An 18,376-nucleotide genomic window follows, 5' to 3' on the forward strand; every position below is an offset into this window, starting at 1 on the left:
GAAGGAAAACAGGGGGTGGAGAAGAGAAGGCTGGGAGGAGGGGGGAGAAGGAAGACAATGCACTTTTATATGATGCCTACTGTGTGCCAAGCATTAGGGTAAACACTTTACAAATATTATTATCTCACTTGATCTTTAAAACAACCGTGGAAGATAGGAGCTATTATTATCCTCGCTTTACAGTTGAGAAAAATGAGTCAGAGAGAGGTTAAATGAATTGTTCAGGGTCACACAGCAAATGTCTGAAACTGGATATGAACTCAGGTCTTCATGACCTTCAGGACCAGAGCCCTACTCACCATGCCCCTTAGATGCCTCTGCAATTGATGATAGGTTTGGAGGGAGGGGAGGCACACTCATGCTTTAAAAGCTTTCAGACAGAAGGGATTAATCATGTCTCCTTGGCCCCAAACTTAGAAGCAAGGGTGAACAAATTGAGACTTAGTCTAAGGAAAAACCTTTCTATTAATGAGAGTTAACCAAAAGTGAAATGGACTGCCTTGGGAGAAAGGAGGTTCCCTATCAGTTGGGGTACTCAAGTGGAGACTGGATGACCCCTACTGGGTAGGATGTAGAGAGAATTCTTCTGTGGGTTGGAGGAGATGACTTCAGAGATCCCCTCCAGCTCAGAAATTCAGGGATTTTACAGATGAGGGAATGAAGGCCAAGAAAAGCAGCACCCTCCTTCAGGTCTTAGGGCTTTCTGCCCTTAAGTCCAGGTCAGAGGTCTGTTCCTAGACCACACTGCCTCCAGGCAGTTGGATATAGATATATCTGATACTCTAGATCATAATGGGCCAGGTCAGGAAGCACGGGGAAGAGTTAAATTGAAAAGCAAGTCATGGTGTGATTGGGAGCCAAACCCAGGAGTACAGACTGGAGATCAGAGCAGCCTGTCATACTAAGTGGGGAAAGGCCAGGCCCTTCCCTTCCCCATCAATGAGTAATCCATCAAGGACAGCTGGGGGAGAACCATCTCCTACTTAGAGATTCATTTAAAAATTAGGGAGCCAGAGAAACTGTCTGAGGGCAATGACTGAACAAACTTGTCTCCAAGGTGAATGTGACTGGGCACTGTTGCCCATTTCCAATGAGAACAGGACAAAAGAAAAACGAGCTTCCCGTTCAATCCAACAGGAACTCGTTAAGCAGCTATCATGTTCCAGGCACTGTTAGGCACTTGGATTCAAAGATAAATAAAAATAGGCACTGCCCTCAAAAAATTTACATGTCGGGGAGGGGAGGGGATGGACACAAATATTTATGAAGAACCTTCCCTCTGCTAACCACTGTGCTAAGCTCTTTATAAATATTATCTTATTTTCAATCAATAATCAATCAATAGACATTAAGAACCTATGTGCCATGCACTGTGTTAAGCGTTTTACAAATATTATTTTCAATTGGTACTCAATCAATAAACATTTATTAATTAATTATGTCAGGTACTGTGTTAAGCACTTTAGAAATATTATCTTATTTTCAACCAATAATCAAACATTTATTAAGAGCCTACTATGTTCCAGGTTCCATCTTAAGCATTTAGGTGCTATGACTATCTTCATTTTATAGTTGAGGAAACTGAGGCAAAGAGAGGTAAAGTGACTTGCCTAGGATCACATAGCTAGTAAGTGTCTGAGGATGAATTTGAACTCAGGTCTTCCTGACTTCAGGGCCAAGGCTCTTTCTACCATGTCACCAACCGCCTCTCAAAGAAGCAAAGATAAGGAGGGAATGTATTCCAGGTATGGAATCCAGTCTTTGCGCAGAAGCAGATGTATTTTTGAGTTCAAGGAGCAGTAAATTGACCGATTTGACTGAACTATAGAGTGCATGCTGGGAAACCACGTACAGTTATCCTGGAAAGAGAGGGTAGAACCAGAATTTAAGTAACAAGCTGAAAAATGTATATTTTATCCTTGAGGCAATAGGGAGCCATGAAGCATCTAGGGTGGAAGTGTGACACAGTTAGATTTGTGTAACAGAAAGCAGCTCTTCAAGAATGGGTTAGAGGGGCGGCCAGGTGGCTCAGCAAGTAAGAGCACCGGTTCCAGTGTTGGGACAACCTGGAGATCGAATCCCAGGCTCAGACACTCAGCACCACACCCAGAAATAACTGGCCGTGTAACCTTGAGCAAGTTACTTAACCCCAATTGCTTAAAAAAAAAAAAAATAAAAAAAAAAAAAGAATGGGTTAGAGACGGACGACTGGAAGTCGAGTCGAATTAGAAGATTTTTCATAGTCCCAATGAGCAGTGATGGAGGCCTGAACTAGGTTGGGGGCCATGAGTTAAAGAATGGGGACAGAGAGCAGAGATGCCATACAAAGATGTCAGGCATGTGACTGGTAGGTTAGATTCCAAATGATTCCCGAATCAGATTAAAAGGTAAATGGGAAATACTTAACAAAATAAATTAAAATACAGTAAAATATAGATACTATGCTTTAAAACTAAATTGAGATGTCACCTTCAAGGATACTTTTGTACAGATTAGTGGCATCATCCCCCCTCCCCTTTCTCTTTGGATTTGACACCACTGTTGTTGAGGTAGAATTAACAAGACTTGGCAACTGATTGGATAAGAGGGTGGGGTAAGAGAGAGAAAAAAGTGGACGACTTAGATATATTCCCCCAAAAAAGGAAATGAACCCATATTTCGAAGACTATCTCTTGTGATTGCTTTTGTAGTGATAGAGTATTGGAAATGAAGGGGGTATTCATCAATAGGGGAATGGTTAAAGAAGTGATGGCATTTGAAAGTGATGGGATATTATTGCACCTTAAGAAATAATGAAAGAGACGTATGGAAGATTTGTATGCACTGATGCAGACGGTAGGGAGGAGAACGGGGAACAATTTCTATAGTAACATCATTGTCAAGATCAGCTTTGAGATACTTAAGAATTCTAATCAATGCCAACCAATCAAAATTCTGGAGGACCAGCTCCTGACAATGGAGTAAGGGTCTCAAGGAGTGGAAAGACCAATACATTTTCAGAGACAGACAATGCCAGAATTTGTTTTTCTTGACTTTGCATATTTGTCACAAGGGTTTTGTTCCTTTTTTTTTTTTAATTTGAAAGGGGTGAAAAGGAGAAGAGGTCTAGGGATGGGATAGTCAAAAAAAAGAAAGGAAAATAAAAGATGGTTGGTTATTGGAGCTTTTTAAAAAAATAACAGATAGACAAATAGGATGGGGTATTTAGGGTGTCCCAAAAATCTTAGTGCGATTTTAAGCTAAGACATAAAAAAGAGGTACTGACTTTTTTTTTTTAATGATAGAAAGACAGATGGACAAGTAAGACAAGTTATTACAGGATGTTCCCAAAAATCTTAGTGCGATTTTAAGCTATTAAAATTTAATTGAATTTATTATATACTTAAAAGTGAAAGTAAGGTATGTGTAATAAAGTTTCATGTACAATCCTCTTTTTCAGTTCTATTTTATGCCAAAAAATGCTTATCTTAGTTGGTGTTTATTAAGGTTAGAATTTTAAAAAGAAATTTGGGGAAAAAAAGAAAAGAGAGAAAGGGGGAGGGAGGAGAAAGAGGAGAAGGAGTGGGAGAGAGAGACAGAGACAAAAAGAGATAAAGACAGAGAAAAAGATAAAAAGACAGACAGATGGATGAATTGATAGGTAGCTAGATAGATGAATGGATGGAAGAGAGAGAGAGAAGGGAAAGGGATAGAGAGGAGAGGGAGGGAAGAAGACAAAAAGACAGAGAAAGGTAGATAGGAAGATGGATGAATGGATAGTAGGTAGATGAATGGACAGAGTTAGAGGATGGATATACACAGAGATGGATGGATATATACAGAGATGAATGGATGGATGGATGGATGGATGGATGGATGGATGGGTGGGTGGGTGGATGGATGGATAGGTAGCTAGATAGATGAATGTATAGAAATGGATGGGAGAGAGAAAGGAAGAAGAGAGGGAGAAAAAAGAAAAGGAAGAAAGAGGAGAGAAAGGGAGACAAAAAAGAGACATAGAAAGATAAGACGGATGAATGAATAGTAGGTAGATAGATGAATGGATGGAGTTGGATGGATGGATAGACAGAGAGATGGATGGATAAGGGATGGATGGATGATTATTAGATAGAACATTTATGAAGCACTTACTGTGTACCAGACACTGTGCTGAGTACTAAAGATACAAACAGAAGACAGTTCCTGCCCTCAAGAAACTCAAATTCTTTTTTTAATTTTATTTTTATTCTGACTATCAATCAGTTGTTCAATAAATATTTAAGTGCCTACTATGTACTAGAAATTGTGCTTACTGCTGGAGAAACAAAAAGAAGCAAAAGAAATCCCCTGCCCTCAAGGACCTTACGATCTAATCCAACAAACACAAAATAAAATGGGCATTTACCTATCTATGGTAGAACAAATGAAGAAAATCGTATGTGAAACTGCATGCCTGTCTGTTACATACGGCTTACTTTAGGTACAAAGTGAGTCCACCCTGTGGTTTTCTTCTGGCCCTTCTCCGGTTCTCTTCTCCATATATTTTTAAAGAAAATGATTCAATGACTCTCTTTGCTTTCTGTCCTTTTTTTCTCTGCTTTTGATGCCCTATCCCTATCCCCGTTCTCACAGGGAAGACAAAAGAAGAACAGGGAAGCAGTTTGGGGCCAGGGCGGGGTCGTCAAGATCCAGGCTCTCGGAATGTCTGAGGTGGGCCACTTTCCCAAAGCCTCCTTCCTCCAGCATCCCTTCCCTCGAGTCGGGCTTCCTGCCCTTCTGCTGAGCTTGAAAAATCCCTCAGCCCAAATGCATCTCTGCCCGGCAGCCCACTTCCGATGCCCCAGCAAAAACAGAACAGCAAATGTTAGTGCGCAGAGGCATCTGGTGCAGAGGGCATTTTAATTTAAATCAATGAAGTATTGATCCATCTTCCAGGCTGGCAGGTTGAGGGAACCGTGTGGGTGTTTCTTTCCACTGGACCTGTGCTTCTGGTGGCCTCAGGGCCTACAGTATAAAACTGATGTCAACCATTTCCTTTCGGAACTGGGAGACCTTTCAGGGCCTCAGGAGGAGGTCACTAGGGGAGGGGCAGCTCTTTGGGCTCCTTCTCCAGGCTATAATTACCAAGTCCAAAGCTGATGTCCAAGTTCTTCTTTTCCAACACAGGAACTGAGTCACAGGTTCAACTTTCTCTTCACACAGCCTACCACAGTTTCCTCCTCTCCTTCTCTGCAACTGCCCTGCTTTTCAAAGCAGTCGTCCCAGTTTGGTGGATAGAGGACTGGCCAGTTCCTTCCTCCAAGGGAGAAACTGGAACATACAGAGAATGGGGGTGGCCTTCTCCCCCAACGCCTCTTCCTTTTCATCCACACTCTCTATGTCTGAGTAGAACTTCACAGAAAGGAGTCTGGGGAGCCTGGGGCAATGGGTTCAAATTCTGACTCAGCCATTTGGTACACATGGGGCTCATTTCCCAGTCTGCAAAACAAGAGGGCTAGATAAGATGGCCTCTGAGACCCCTCCTAGCTCTGGGTCAATACTATGAGCCATACGTAGAGTCCCTTCACACCCCTTGTCTGTGGTCTTTCTCATTTAGTCACAACTCATTCATTCAAAAGAAGTTCATCATTGAGGCAGTTAAATGGTACAGTGGATAGAGAGTTAGACTTGGAGTCAGTAAAGACCTGAATTCAAATCCCACCACAGATACTTACCAGGTGAATGATCCTGGACATGTTACTTAGTGACAGCCTCAGTCTCCTCATCTCTACAATGGGGATAATAATAGCACCTACCTCACAGGGTTATTTGAAGGCTCAAATGAGATAATATGTGTGAAGGAAGTATAGATACTAGCTATTATTCTTAGGCTCTGTCCTATATGGGGGATACAAAGTGAAAAATGGAACAGTCCCTGGCCTCAGAGAGCTTACCTTCTATTAAAGAAGACAATCTACATACACATACCTACATAAACATGAACATACAGATATCAATATGTTGTCTCTAATAGAATGTTCTCTTATGTTCAGTCAATGGAAGGAACACGGATATCCATAGATACACGAACCTGCACACAATTACATGCATCTTTATACACACACACACACACACACACGTGTGTGTGTGTGTAATCTGTATTGTGGTGGTTCATCCTTCATTCTAGAAGAACACCAAAATGTCATCCCTATGCAGGGGCCAGTGTATGGTGTGTTGGGCTTTGTACGAGCTCAGAGTGCTTTACCACAGGCTGGGTACAAATAGTCTGTGTGAACATTTGGGCTGGAGTCTCTAAATTTGCACATTTCATGTTTCTTTCGAGTTACTTCAGTTCTGCTTTGTTCATGGAGCACGGTGCCGTCTTTGATGTGGACACATAACTCTTGGCGGTCACGCCAAAGTTTCCCAATAGATTCCAAAGTTCTTTAGAGAGACCTGGAGAGTGTTCTTGTATCACTTCTTCTGACCTCTGTGTGAGCACTTGCCCCATGTGAGTTCCCTGTAAAAGTCTTTTTTTTTTCTTTCTGGAGGGGAAAGGTAGGGCAATTGGGATTAAGTGATTTGCCCAAGGTCACACGGCTAGTTTTGTGTTAAGTGTCTGAGGTCGGATTTGAACTTGAGTCTTCCTGACTTCATTACTGGTGCTCTATTCACTGTGCCACCTAGTGGCCCCAAAACAGTCTTTTAGGTTTAACATTCGAATAAGGTGGCCAGCCCATCAGAGTTGAGCTCTCTGAAGCAGAGTTTGAATGCTTGGCAGATCAGCTCAAGAAAGGACCTCAGTGTCTGGTACCTTATTCTGCCAGGTGATCTTTGAATCTTCCTAAGACAATTCAAATGGAAGTGATTCAATTTCCTGGCATGGCACTGGTAGACTGTCTAGGCAGTGGGGTCAGCTCTGTAGACCTTCAGTTTGGTAGTCAGTCTAATACCTCTTCTATCCCATGCTTTCCTTCCAAACCTCCCAAACACTGAGCTAGTTCTGGCGATGTGGGGGTCAATCTTATCAGCTATGTGGGCATCTCTGGAAAGTATACTGCCAAGGTAAGTGAACCTCTCCACAGCATTCAAAACGTCTCCATTTTACACACACACACAAGTGCATGTATGTGTATGTGTATACATATACATGTATGCATATCTAGACCACATATACATGCAATGTATGCACAGCCCATGCATGTATCTACATATGTATGTGTATATGCATGTGTGCATGTATGAATACATGCCAGCTAGGTGGTATACTGGATAAAGAGCCAGACCTGAAGCCAGGAAAACTCATCTTCCTGAATTCAAATCTTCCCTCAGACACTTACTAGCTATGTGACCCTGGGCAAATCACTTAACTCTGTTTGCCTCGGTTTCCTCATTTGTAAAATGAGCTGGAGAAGGACATGGCAGGCCATTCCAGTATCTTTGCCAAGAAAATCCTAAAAATAGGGTCACAGAGAGTCAGACACAACTGAAAAAAATGACTAAACAACAACGAAATCCAAGATTTTAGAGGAGGAAGCAAACTTGGGTGAGTGAAATTACCTGTCTGAGATCACATAGGTAAGAAGTGGCAAGACCAGAACTGGAACCTCAAGCCTCTAACTCCAAAAGAAATATTCATTCTACTATCCCTCATTGCCTCCCTATCTGATCAAAATGACCCCTTGTACAATGGGAGGGGAACTAATGTTCAGAGGTAAACTTAGTGACCTCTGGGCACGAATGGGGAGGCACGGGCAGCCCCCTCCCCCCACACATCCATGAGTGCCAAGCAGCCAGCTTACCTATGGCATTGAGTATCCTACTCTTTCCTAGCTCCCAGAGAAAATTTCCCAAGTAAGTCTACTTCAAGGACCCAGAAGGGTTAGTCTCACCGTCTCTCATCTCTTCTATTTCCTACTGCTTTCTGTGGTTCCCAAGGGCCTCCATCCTGACTCATGGTAAAAACAGGGAACCCTTTTATTCAGAGCTTTAAAAAGTCATTTTGGTACCTGTGGAAAACAGCATCTCCCCCTTTCCATCCTCTGCCCCCCCATTCCATGTGTAATGTGAAAATAATTTTCTTGGGGTGGCCTGGTGGCTCAGCAAGTAAGAACACCGGCTCCAGTGTCGGGATGACCTGGATCAAATCCGGGCTCAGATACTCAGCACCACACCCAGAAATAGTAACTGGCCGTGTAACCTTGAGCAAGTTACTTAACCCCAATTGCTTATAAAAAAAATAATAATTTTCTTGACTAGACCTGTGATTTCACTGGTATAAGAAACTTAGTAACAAAGAAAAAAAAAATCTCCTGCTTATGTAATCTAAAGTCTTACACAGTTCCTTAAGCATGGACAGGTTCAGTGCCTGACTCAGGTCCCACAAACAATATGTATCAGAAGTGTGACTTGAGATCAGGTCTCCCTAACTGCAAGGCCAGTGCTCCATACGCTGACAAAACCAAAAATTCAAGAAGTATTTAAGACAAATTCAGGGGAGCCAGAGGAAATTGGTTACTCTCCTGACTCGCAGATGGGTACATCTGGTAGCTCCCTTTTGGAAGCAATGCTGCTAATTAGGTTCAAGTTTCTAGCTGACAAAGTATTGAATGTGTTCAGCTTTTGAGCCCTTCCCTTGAAATTTCAATGCCTTGGCTCAATGCCGTGGTCATCTTGCCCTGGCTATTGTTCTGTTTTTAGCACAGAATGACAAATCTCAAAGTTGGACAGGACCTTTAAAGACTTCTGGGTCAACCTCCCATTCAGGGGCAGCATCCCTGAAGAGGGGTGCACAATCCTTGCACACCACCAGCATTCACTGAAGGGAGCAGAGTCCTTCTAATCAGTTAGCCAATAGAAGGCAAAGATATCTGACCCACCCCCACTCCCCACTTACTCCTCCTTATTTGGTACAGACTCTGGATCAGATCTCAGATAACAGTTTCCTAATCTGCTTCCAAGACTGTGGGAGAGCTGAGTCCGTCCCTTGGTTCTCTAAGCAGACCGATGACATCACAAGGGTGATGTCTTGACTTGTGAGTGAATTGGGTTGGAGCCAAAGAATGGAGGAGGCCTCCAGCAGCCGATCCTTTAGAAAGCCTTGGTTCTAGGTCCAAGCCACTTGTTTCCAGTGGGCAGATTTCATCGCTTAGAAAAACAACCCCTTCCTTCCCAGAAACCAGCCGAGATACACCTGGGCCAGCACAAGGAGTTGGGGGTTGGGGGAGGAGTATGGGAAGTCAGGCAGGGAAAGTTTCCCACCCCTGCTACATACACACATTCCTCCTTAAGGATTCCTTTCACAAGCCCCTCACATCTGTTCTGAAAATTCAGAGGAAGAAGCCAGAGAGAGGCAGGGCCCCAGAAACCAAAGGGACTGACTTCTTTTCCCCAGTACCTCCTAGCCCATGACTGGAAACATAGTAAGCTATAACTGCATTAATCACTCCCATTGGATTAGGAGCTCATTGAGGGCAGGGCCGACCTTTTACATTTCTTCATATCACTAGATTTTAGCACCTGTGCCTGGTATATAACAGATAATTAATAAATGCTTGTCAAAATGGCTTAATAAAATGCTTGTTGATCATGGGTTGATTGAAAAAGATGAAATGAATATGTTCCTAGAAGTGGTGAGCTGTGACTCATTTGCAGTTACAGCAAAAATACACCCACCTTACATCTGTATTGCACTGAGAACATTTTAAAAACCCTCCCCTCCATCATGCAGCAAGGCTAGCCCACCAACAGTTTCTGGCACCCAACACCCTACCTCCTAACTCCCAGGGCCTTTGTAATAGTCATCCCCCATGCTGGGAATGCTTTATCCCCTTCCCTCCACCTTAGTCTGAGAGACTAAACTCAAAGCCCACTTTCTTCAGGAGCTCCTTCCTGGTCCACCTTCCCCTTTCGGATTGTCTCTACATCCTCTGTATATATCTCCTACTCCGAGATATCTACATGATGTCTCATGAGATAAAAAGCTTCTGGAGGGCAGGGACTGTCTTATGCCTCTTTTTTGTATCCTCAGCACTTACACAATTCCAGGTACATAGTAGGCACTCCATAAACGTTAAATATTGAATATATATCACATATTCCTAGATATTTACATGTTTTTCCCCCATTAGAATACAGGTCTTTCCTGTTGCCCCCGCCTGCTCATGCCTTTGCTCTGAGATAACCTTTCATCCACTTTGTATATCTCTTGTATATACCCAGTGACTTAAATATTGTCTTCCCCATTAGAATGTGAGTTCTTTGGATTGTTTCTTTTCCCTAGAGCTTAGCACAGTGTCTGGTGTACAGTAAGTGCTGATAAATGCTTGTTGATTGACTGATTAATGAGCCAATTTCATTTTGATCCTTATCACCTTCCTGTGACATAAGAAGGAGAGGGAAAGTTATTCCTTTCTCTAGACGGGGAAAGCATAGTGCAGAGCAAAGATGAAAGACCACATGATAGGTGGTTCTGCTGCCTTCTTGGGAGTAATGATCAACTTTCCATTCTTAGGGAGCACATGTTAATTGTAGGATAGAAGTTTTCCTATTGAACCCAATTTCATGGCATCATATCCTATCTCTGTTACCATGTGGGCTTAGGAAGCCATTTCTCCTCTCTAGGTCTGTTTCCTAATCCCTATGTACTGAATCTCTAGGCTCACTACTCAGAGCCAGGACAGCCACATCTCCCCCTCAGGGTACAAGGGGTGCTTCTGAAAGACTAAAATGTCTCTTCTCTCTTACTATCTGCTTGAACCCCCCATTCCCACTGTTAACCCCCCAGTGTTTCCCACTGTTATCAACCATTGAGTAGCACACCAGTTCCATTTAAACCACTTAATATCAATTAGCTTTTATAAAGGAATATTCATTTTGAAAATAAAGCAAGGATGCAATTATAAACACTTGCCTTCAACACCTTGGGGGTACATCCTTCCTGGGGAGAATCTCTGTGGAGAGCAGGATCAGACTGGAAGAAGTTTCTCTCTATTGATGGTGCCCTCCCCAATTCAGATCCAAATGGGCCTTTGCTGAAAGATGAATCCTCATTTCATCTACTGCTGGGTAGGGTCCTAAAGATGCTGGGCCAGCTCTCAAACCAGCATGGACTCAATTCCTGGCATCCTGGGCTTTGGGTGCCTTGCTCTCCTGACCTTTCAAAATTCACAGTCATGCTTCCATACTAATCTCCTTCACCTAAAACAACTGAACAAATGCCAAGGCAAATAGCCAAGACCTGTATTCATGACTGTGTGTTAGCCTTGGAGGGAGAGGGTCCAAGGTCCCTCTTCAAATAGTATTGTTTCTCACTGGACACAAGGAAGAAATCATCTGGAGAGAAGAGTCAAAAACCAGGAGAAACAGGACTGGATGGAATGATACCTTTGGAATACAACCCCAGTTCTGACTCAACAGGCACAGCCAATCAAGAAGGGTCCTCTTTTCTCGTGTGGCACCGGACATTGCCACATGCCCAACGTCCCTGCGGTTTCCCGGAAGCAGGCTGTCCAGCTTTGTCCACATCAGCAGTACTCTGCCCATGCTCGTGAGAATTGGGCACGGTGACATGGCCTACGTTCCATATAGAATGAGGAGATTTGATTTTATGACATCTGAAGTCCTTCCAGACTAAAATCCTATGCTTCCATGATCTGATGAACAAGTGCCAATCAATCATTACTTATTGAACATCTATCAAATTTCATGCTCCCACACCATGGGACCCCAACGATCACCAAGCACTACAAGAGACCCTGTGAATCTATCTATGGTCTATGTGCTTGGAGGAAAAAGCCTTGTAGACCCATTTCAAGAGTTACTTGGGTGCACAATGTGTTCCTGAGGAGGTTGCTTCAGGTGGATGGGCTTCCTGAGGTGGCGATAGATTACCGATCCATGGAGAACTTTAAGTGCAAACTGAATGACCACTTGTTAAGTATGCTATAATGGGGATCATTTTGAACTGGATGACTGAAAAAGGCCCTTCAGCCAAGTGGCACTGTGGATAGAGCACTGGGCCTGGAGTCAGGAAGACTTCAGCTCAAATCCAGCTTCAGACACTCACCAACTGGGTGACCCTGGACAAGTCACTTCACCCTGTTTACCTCAGTTTTCTCATCTGTAGAATGAACTGGAGAAGGAAATGCAAACTACTGCCATATCTCTGCCAAGAAAACCCCAAACAGCATCACAGAGTGTCCGACACAACTGAATGATAACAACAAAGAAGTTTGAATTTGACCTGGGGCTTGAGGGGTCCTTGGGTTCCCAATCTGAAGAGAAGAGGATGGAGAGTATTCCAGCTAAGCATTGTAAGACCGCACAAGGGCCCAGCAGCGGAACGTGGCAGGCAGTGAAGGGGCCAGTTTGGCTGCAACCTAAATTAATTGAGGGGAATGATATGTAATAAGGCTGGAAAGATAGGTTAGAATCAGAATGTGAAGGGCTTTTGATGCCAAATGGAGGAACTCATGTTTCATCCTAGAGGCAATGGGAAGCATTGGAGATTCTCAAGCAGGGAGGGCATTGGTCAGAGCCAGGCTCCAGGAATATCAATTTGGCAGCAGGATGTAGGATGGTTGGGAGAAAGAAGATGCTGAGTGCAAACAGCACAATGAATTAGAAGGCTATCGCAATAATACGATTGGAAGAAGGGAGGAGGGGAGGCCTTAAGCCAGGGGGTTCTTCATTCAAGGTCCCAGGGGTAGAGGCCTGCTCCCCTGCCTTCCATCCAATGTGGAGATTAGCCGGGGCTTGCTACTGGCAGAAAACTTAGCAGAAGATGAAATGCTGAAGTTCATGTACCCAGAGTGGTTTCTGCTGGTCTTGGCCGCATCTTCTTACTGTGGCAGCCTGACTCATCTTTGGCAAAATTGCTGTTTCAGGCTGCCCTTGGAACGTGCTCAATTCTTGCTCACAAAGCTATTTGTTTCTTTCACTTACCCACTGGAGACATCTCCACTCTTCCAGAAGGCAGCTCCAAAGAGAAAAATCATCACGAGGACACAAGTAATCAATTTGGGCTGTAGCACCATCCCCCCTTCTGGGTGCGTGAGTGTGTGTGTGTATGTGTGTGTGTTTAGGAAAGAGAACTCATGAATGTGCTATAAGACAGAATTGAGGGAAGGAGTAAGAAGGAAACAGATTTTTCCCTAATTTTGGCTTCTCACTATGTCAAGAAAAAATGAAGAAAGTCCTCAACACATTATCTCACACACATACACACACACACACACATCTGTCTTATAGGCAGACAAGAATTCAAGTGGCACCAAATAGGCAGGCATTGGTAGGTTCATGGAATCATTCAAAAAGCATCTATTAAGGACATTTAAAATGCATTCCATAAAATTACAAGGACGTGTTTGGTGAGAAGCACCCACACCAAGGTGGACCAAGAAAGGTATTATGCTAGAGGAAACATTTACTCCAAGCTTTGGGGAAAAGTAGGGCTTCTAAGGATCATAGATTAAGAGGCAAAGGAATGTTAGAGGTCAGACAGTCCAACTCCCTTACTGGACAGCTGAGGCACATAAGGATGAGGTGATTTGCCTGGGGTCACACAGTCAAGATTTGAACCCAAGCCTTCTGGCACCAAATCCAGGGTTCTTTCCCCTGTCCCATGCTACCTCCCATGGTCTGTGTCATTGGACATAATGCCCCCAACCCTGAAAGGTTTGAGAACAACAATGGAGTGCCATTGGTCTCAAGTTCTCCCCCCCCCCAAAATTCCACTCCCCACCATCTATCTATCTCTGGCTCCTAGGGAAGGAAAGATTCAGTGTTATACCGCAATAGCTGTCTTCAGATGCTTCAAGGGCTATCACATAGAAGAAAGATTAGTGTTGTTCTCCTTGGCCCCAGAAAGCTAAGCAATGGGGGGCAGGGGAAGGGTGGGGTGGGAGGGGGAGTTTCAGAGAGATCAATTTAGGTTTTATAAAAGGACAAACTTAATTGGAACTTTTCCATGGTTTGGGTAGGAAATAGGTTCCCTATGCCTAGAAATTTTCACACAGAGTCTGAACAGCCATTTGTCATGGGAGATATAATGGATGGGATCCTTGTTCAGGTCCAGATTGGAGTAGATGGCCTCTGAGGTCCCTGTCACCTCAGAGGGGCTGTAATTCTCTCATTCTCTAAATGGATGAACAGACCAAAAGGCCAGTGTGAAACCTTCCATTAAGCTACCTCTGTGGAATCTGTCATTAAGTTTGAGAGAAGGTTAATGACAAACAAAAGTTTAGGCAGCGAGTGGTGAATTTTGAATCTCGGAAAATAAAATGTCAGGGCTAGGAGGGGCCATAGAACAGAGAATGTCAGAGCTGACAGGGGCTTTAGAACAGGGAATGTCAGAGCTGGTAGGGGCTTTAGAAGAGTAGACGTCAGAGCTAGAGAAGACTAGATATCATAGTTCAGTCCCCTCGTATTTTACAGATGAGGAGAATAAGGCCTTCTCTATTCAATTCACTAAAGTTGCTACACCTAAAAGAAGAACAGATAGAAAATTAAAGTTTTAGAAAGGGAATGACAGGGGTGGCTAGGTAGCACAGCAAATAGAGCACTGGTCCTGGAGTCAGGAGGACCTGAGTTCAAATCCGACCTCAGATACTTAACACAAAAACTAGCTGTGTGACCCTGGGCAAGTCCCTTAACCCCAATTGCCCTTCAAAAAGCAAAAAAAAAAAAAAAGGGAATGACTGAATAAGGTATGGAATAGAAATTTCATGGGACACTATTGTGCTATAAGAAATGATGAAGAGAAACCTAGGAAGACTTATATGAACTTATACAAAGCAAAGTGACCAGAACCAGGGGAACAATTTATTCAGCAACAACAATATGATAGAGACAATCGATTCCGAAAGAATTAGGAATCAGCACAATGACAAGTCAGAACTCCAGGGGACTAATGATGAAACATGCTCCTTTAGATAGAGGGGAAGGACTTGGAGTGCAGAATGAAATGTATATTTTTCAATATAGCCAATGAAAAAAATTTGTTCTATTTGACTATCCATGTTTGTAACAGGGATTTTGTTTTTCTTTCATTCTCAGTTTGGGGAGGGGTTTGGGATGGGAGAAGAAATTTTTTAAAAAGGCAAATTTTTGATGATTAAAAAAATATATACATTTTTTAAAAATTTAAGAAGGGTTTAGATAAATCCACAGATGAAAATCATAAAGAAATAAACTTTCTCTCTATAGAGAATACAGAATGAAATTTTCCCCAGCTCAAATCAAGTTCTCACATGGGGTGGGGGAGAGGAAGGGTTAACAGGACACCCAAATTATCTACTGCAGGACAGGTGACCCACTTTTTGGTATATCTTAGACAGTAACTAGCCCAGGTCCCAGAATCACAGATTTTGAGAAATGGAAGGGATTTAAGAGACCAGCTAGTCTAACCCCAACATGAACAAGAATGCTCTCTATAGGGGGCGGCTAGGTGGTACAGTAAATAGAGCACTGGTCCCGGAGTCAGAAGGACCTGAGATCAAATCCAGCCTCAGATACTTAACACTTACTAGCTGTGTGACTTTGGGCAAGTCACTTAACCCCAATTGCCCTCCAAAAAGAAAAAAAAAAGAATGCTCTTTATATACTGTCTTTCTCCAGTCTCCCCAACCAAGGAAAATTTGCCTTTTTTAAAAATTTCTTCTCCCATCCCAAACCCCTCCCCAAACTGAGAATGAAATGGGTTGTTATATGTGAAGTTCCCTACCTGTGGCCCTCTAGATCTGCAAAAGAGTAAGGAAAGGTGTCTTCTCAACTTTCTGCTTTGAGGCCAAGCTTATTCTTTATATTTTCACAACATTCAATTTCCCTTGTTTGATGGTGATCTTTACATTTACGCTGTTGTGGTCATTGAGTATATTGCTTTTCTGGCTCTGCTTACTTCTTATTGCATCAGTTCACGTAAGCCTTCCCATACTTCTCTGTATTCATCAGGTGTATCATTTCATACAGCACAGTGGTAGCCATAATTTGTTCAACTATTCCCCTGTTGATAAGGCTCATCTTTTTTAATAACAATATTCCTCCATATACTCTAAGGCTACAAGTCACACCAAAAAAAAAAGTCTCTGAAGAACTGAAATTAAGGATGACCAAAAGGGCTATAGGGAGGGATGATGTGGGAGCAGTCTGCAACACTTTTGTAATGTAGAAATGACATAAAGGAGGTCATCAAAGAAATATATGAAAGAAAGAAAGGTGGGCCAGTCACATAGCAAAAACAATGGATAGACCTTGGTATCCACACAACTTAAAAAGAGTATGAGGAAGACCCTCAATATATTGGGTAGACCCCAGGGACAAACAGAAAGGCAAGGATAGCAGTTTCAAAGGACAGGAAGGCACTGGTGAGCTGTGATTTCTGTCATTGGTGGGAATGTCTACATTGATGAGATCATGGGTCCTTTGAGTGTACTGGAATGTCAGACCTGGGAGGAACCCTTGCTAATTTAATACTGCCTCCTTGGGGAGGTGAGGTGAGATGAGAGCGAGGGACAAAAAAAAAGATAGATGGAAAGAAATCTCAGCTTTAGAGGAGTTCACCTTTTGGGGTAGTGCAATAAGACAAACACTTATGAAACAACCAGAAAATAGTTCAAGCCTGTATAAGGGTCAAGAGCTCAATTCCATGGACCAATGGGTTCCTACTATTCTAGCGGATGCCTTGCTGCCTGACGTGTCCTGAAGCTGCTTCCTGCTTTTCGTCTGTAGGCTCCTTGGGGAGCTGAGGCGGCAGCATTTCTGGCCCTGTTTTTATTTATTGCATGGGGCTCTATGCATTTATGGCTTTCTATAAATATTTAATCCTAATGAGCCAGTCACATGAAGGGCCTTGGGTTTGCCCGGGCAGCTGGATGCCCTGCTGTAGGCAGATGACTAAGTGAGCAAGCCCCAAGTTGGATATTTTCCTACAGAATCTGCTGGCTCACCACTGTAAGCTAAATAAATGCCCTTGCAGGGGAAAGGAGAGAAGGGGAGATGGGGTGGGGGTGGGAGGAGGGAGGAGGGAGGAGAAGCCAAGCTTGGGAGGATAGCTGCATAGTTGGAGTAAGACAATAGCTGTGTTCCTATTGTTTGGGACCTTGGACAGCAGCCAGCTGGCTTCCCACTCTCCGGATTACCTACAGCAGTAAACACAGACCAAGCAAAAGGCTGGGATGTGTTGGGACTGAGAGACCGTTGGAACAGTAATTCCCAAAAGGGTGGTGGGCGTGGGCAAGAAGGAGGAACATCAGCAAAGGGCCATTTTAAGCAGACACTGTTTGCTCTTTGCTACTATGTTACCAAGTGTGTGCAAGCTCTGCTCTCCTGGTGCTTTTACCATTATCTGTCACCCCCCCAGCCCCATCACCAAAGAGAGAAGAGTGATAGACTGACAAAGACAGAGATACAAAAGGGAGAAGAGAGATAAGAGAGGAGAGAGAGAGAGAGAGAGAGAGAGAGAGAGAGAGAGAGAGAGAGACAGAGAGAGAGAGACAGAGAGAGAGAGAGAGAGAGAGAGAGAGAGAGAGAGAGAGAGAGAGAGAGAGAGAGAGATTTTCTAAGGAAAGCCCAGTACCTTGGTATGACAACTGCAGTCAGCTTTTCACACTAGCATCTTCCTCTTAGCTGAAACCTCATGGTTGCCTTGATTAGATGCATCCCAGGGGACCTCTCCCCCAGTGCTAGTCACTCAGTTTCTGACAGCCAGGCCATTAGCCTAATTACATCGTTGTCAGGAGTGTGGCCTCTGTGATCAGAGCATCTGCTAGAGGCAGAGGGCCATTGCTCTCAGAAGAAGAGTCTGGGGCCTGGAGGGATGCCCTTGTGAGGCTACTGGCTTTTCAAGAAGACAAGGGAATTAACAGATTGATATGGAGCATCTACCTTTCCAGTCTTATTAAACATTACTCCCCTTAGTGAACTCTGTTATACCTTATTTCTCTTTCCCTCGTTATCCAGTACAGTCAAATCAACTTTCTTAATGTGCCCCATACACAGCAATCTCTCTCCCATCTCTGTGTCTTTGCTCTGACTATACCCCATGTTTGGAATGTACTCCCTCCTCACTTCTACCTTCTAGAATTCCTAATTTTCTTCCAAAAGTCAACTTAAATGTCACCTTTTAGAAGGTTTCTCTGATTCCCTCCTCTGTCTCCAACTATTCCCCACCCCCATCATCGCTGCTGGGGTACTCCCGACTTCCACTCTTATTAGTTGGTCAAGTCTCCAGAGGGTCACTGACTACTTGTTGACTCCAGATTCTAGGGATAACCCTGAGAAGTTAGGGTTTTTCCTAGTACTGTCACTAACAAGCCCCTATCTGTTGTGTTCTCTGTTGATTATCAGCCATCCAGAGTTAATCAGATTTTAGAAAGGTATCTTCACTATTGTGGTAGAGTAAAAATAGTTGGTACAAAAA

Source organism: Petaurus breviceps, unplaced genomic scaffold (genome assembly GCF_028583685.1).
Source record: "Petaurus breviceps papuanus isolate PSGF00001 unplaced genomic scaffold, PetGlider_PUasm1.0 100, whole genome shotgun sequence".
Taxonomy (NCBI): domain Eukaryota; kingdom Metazoa; phylum Chordata; class Mammalia; order Diprotodontia; family Petauridae; genus Petaurus; species Petaurus breviceps.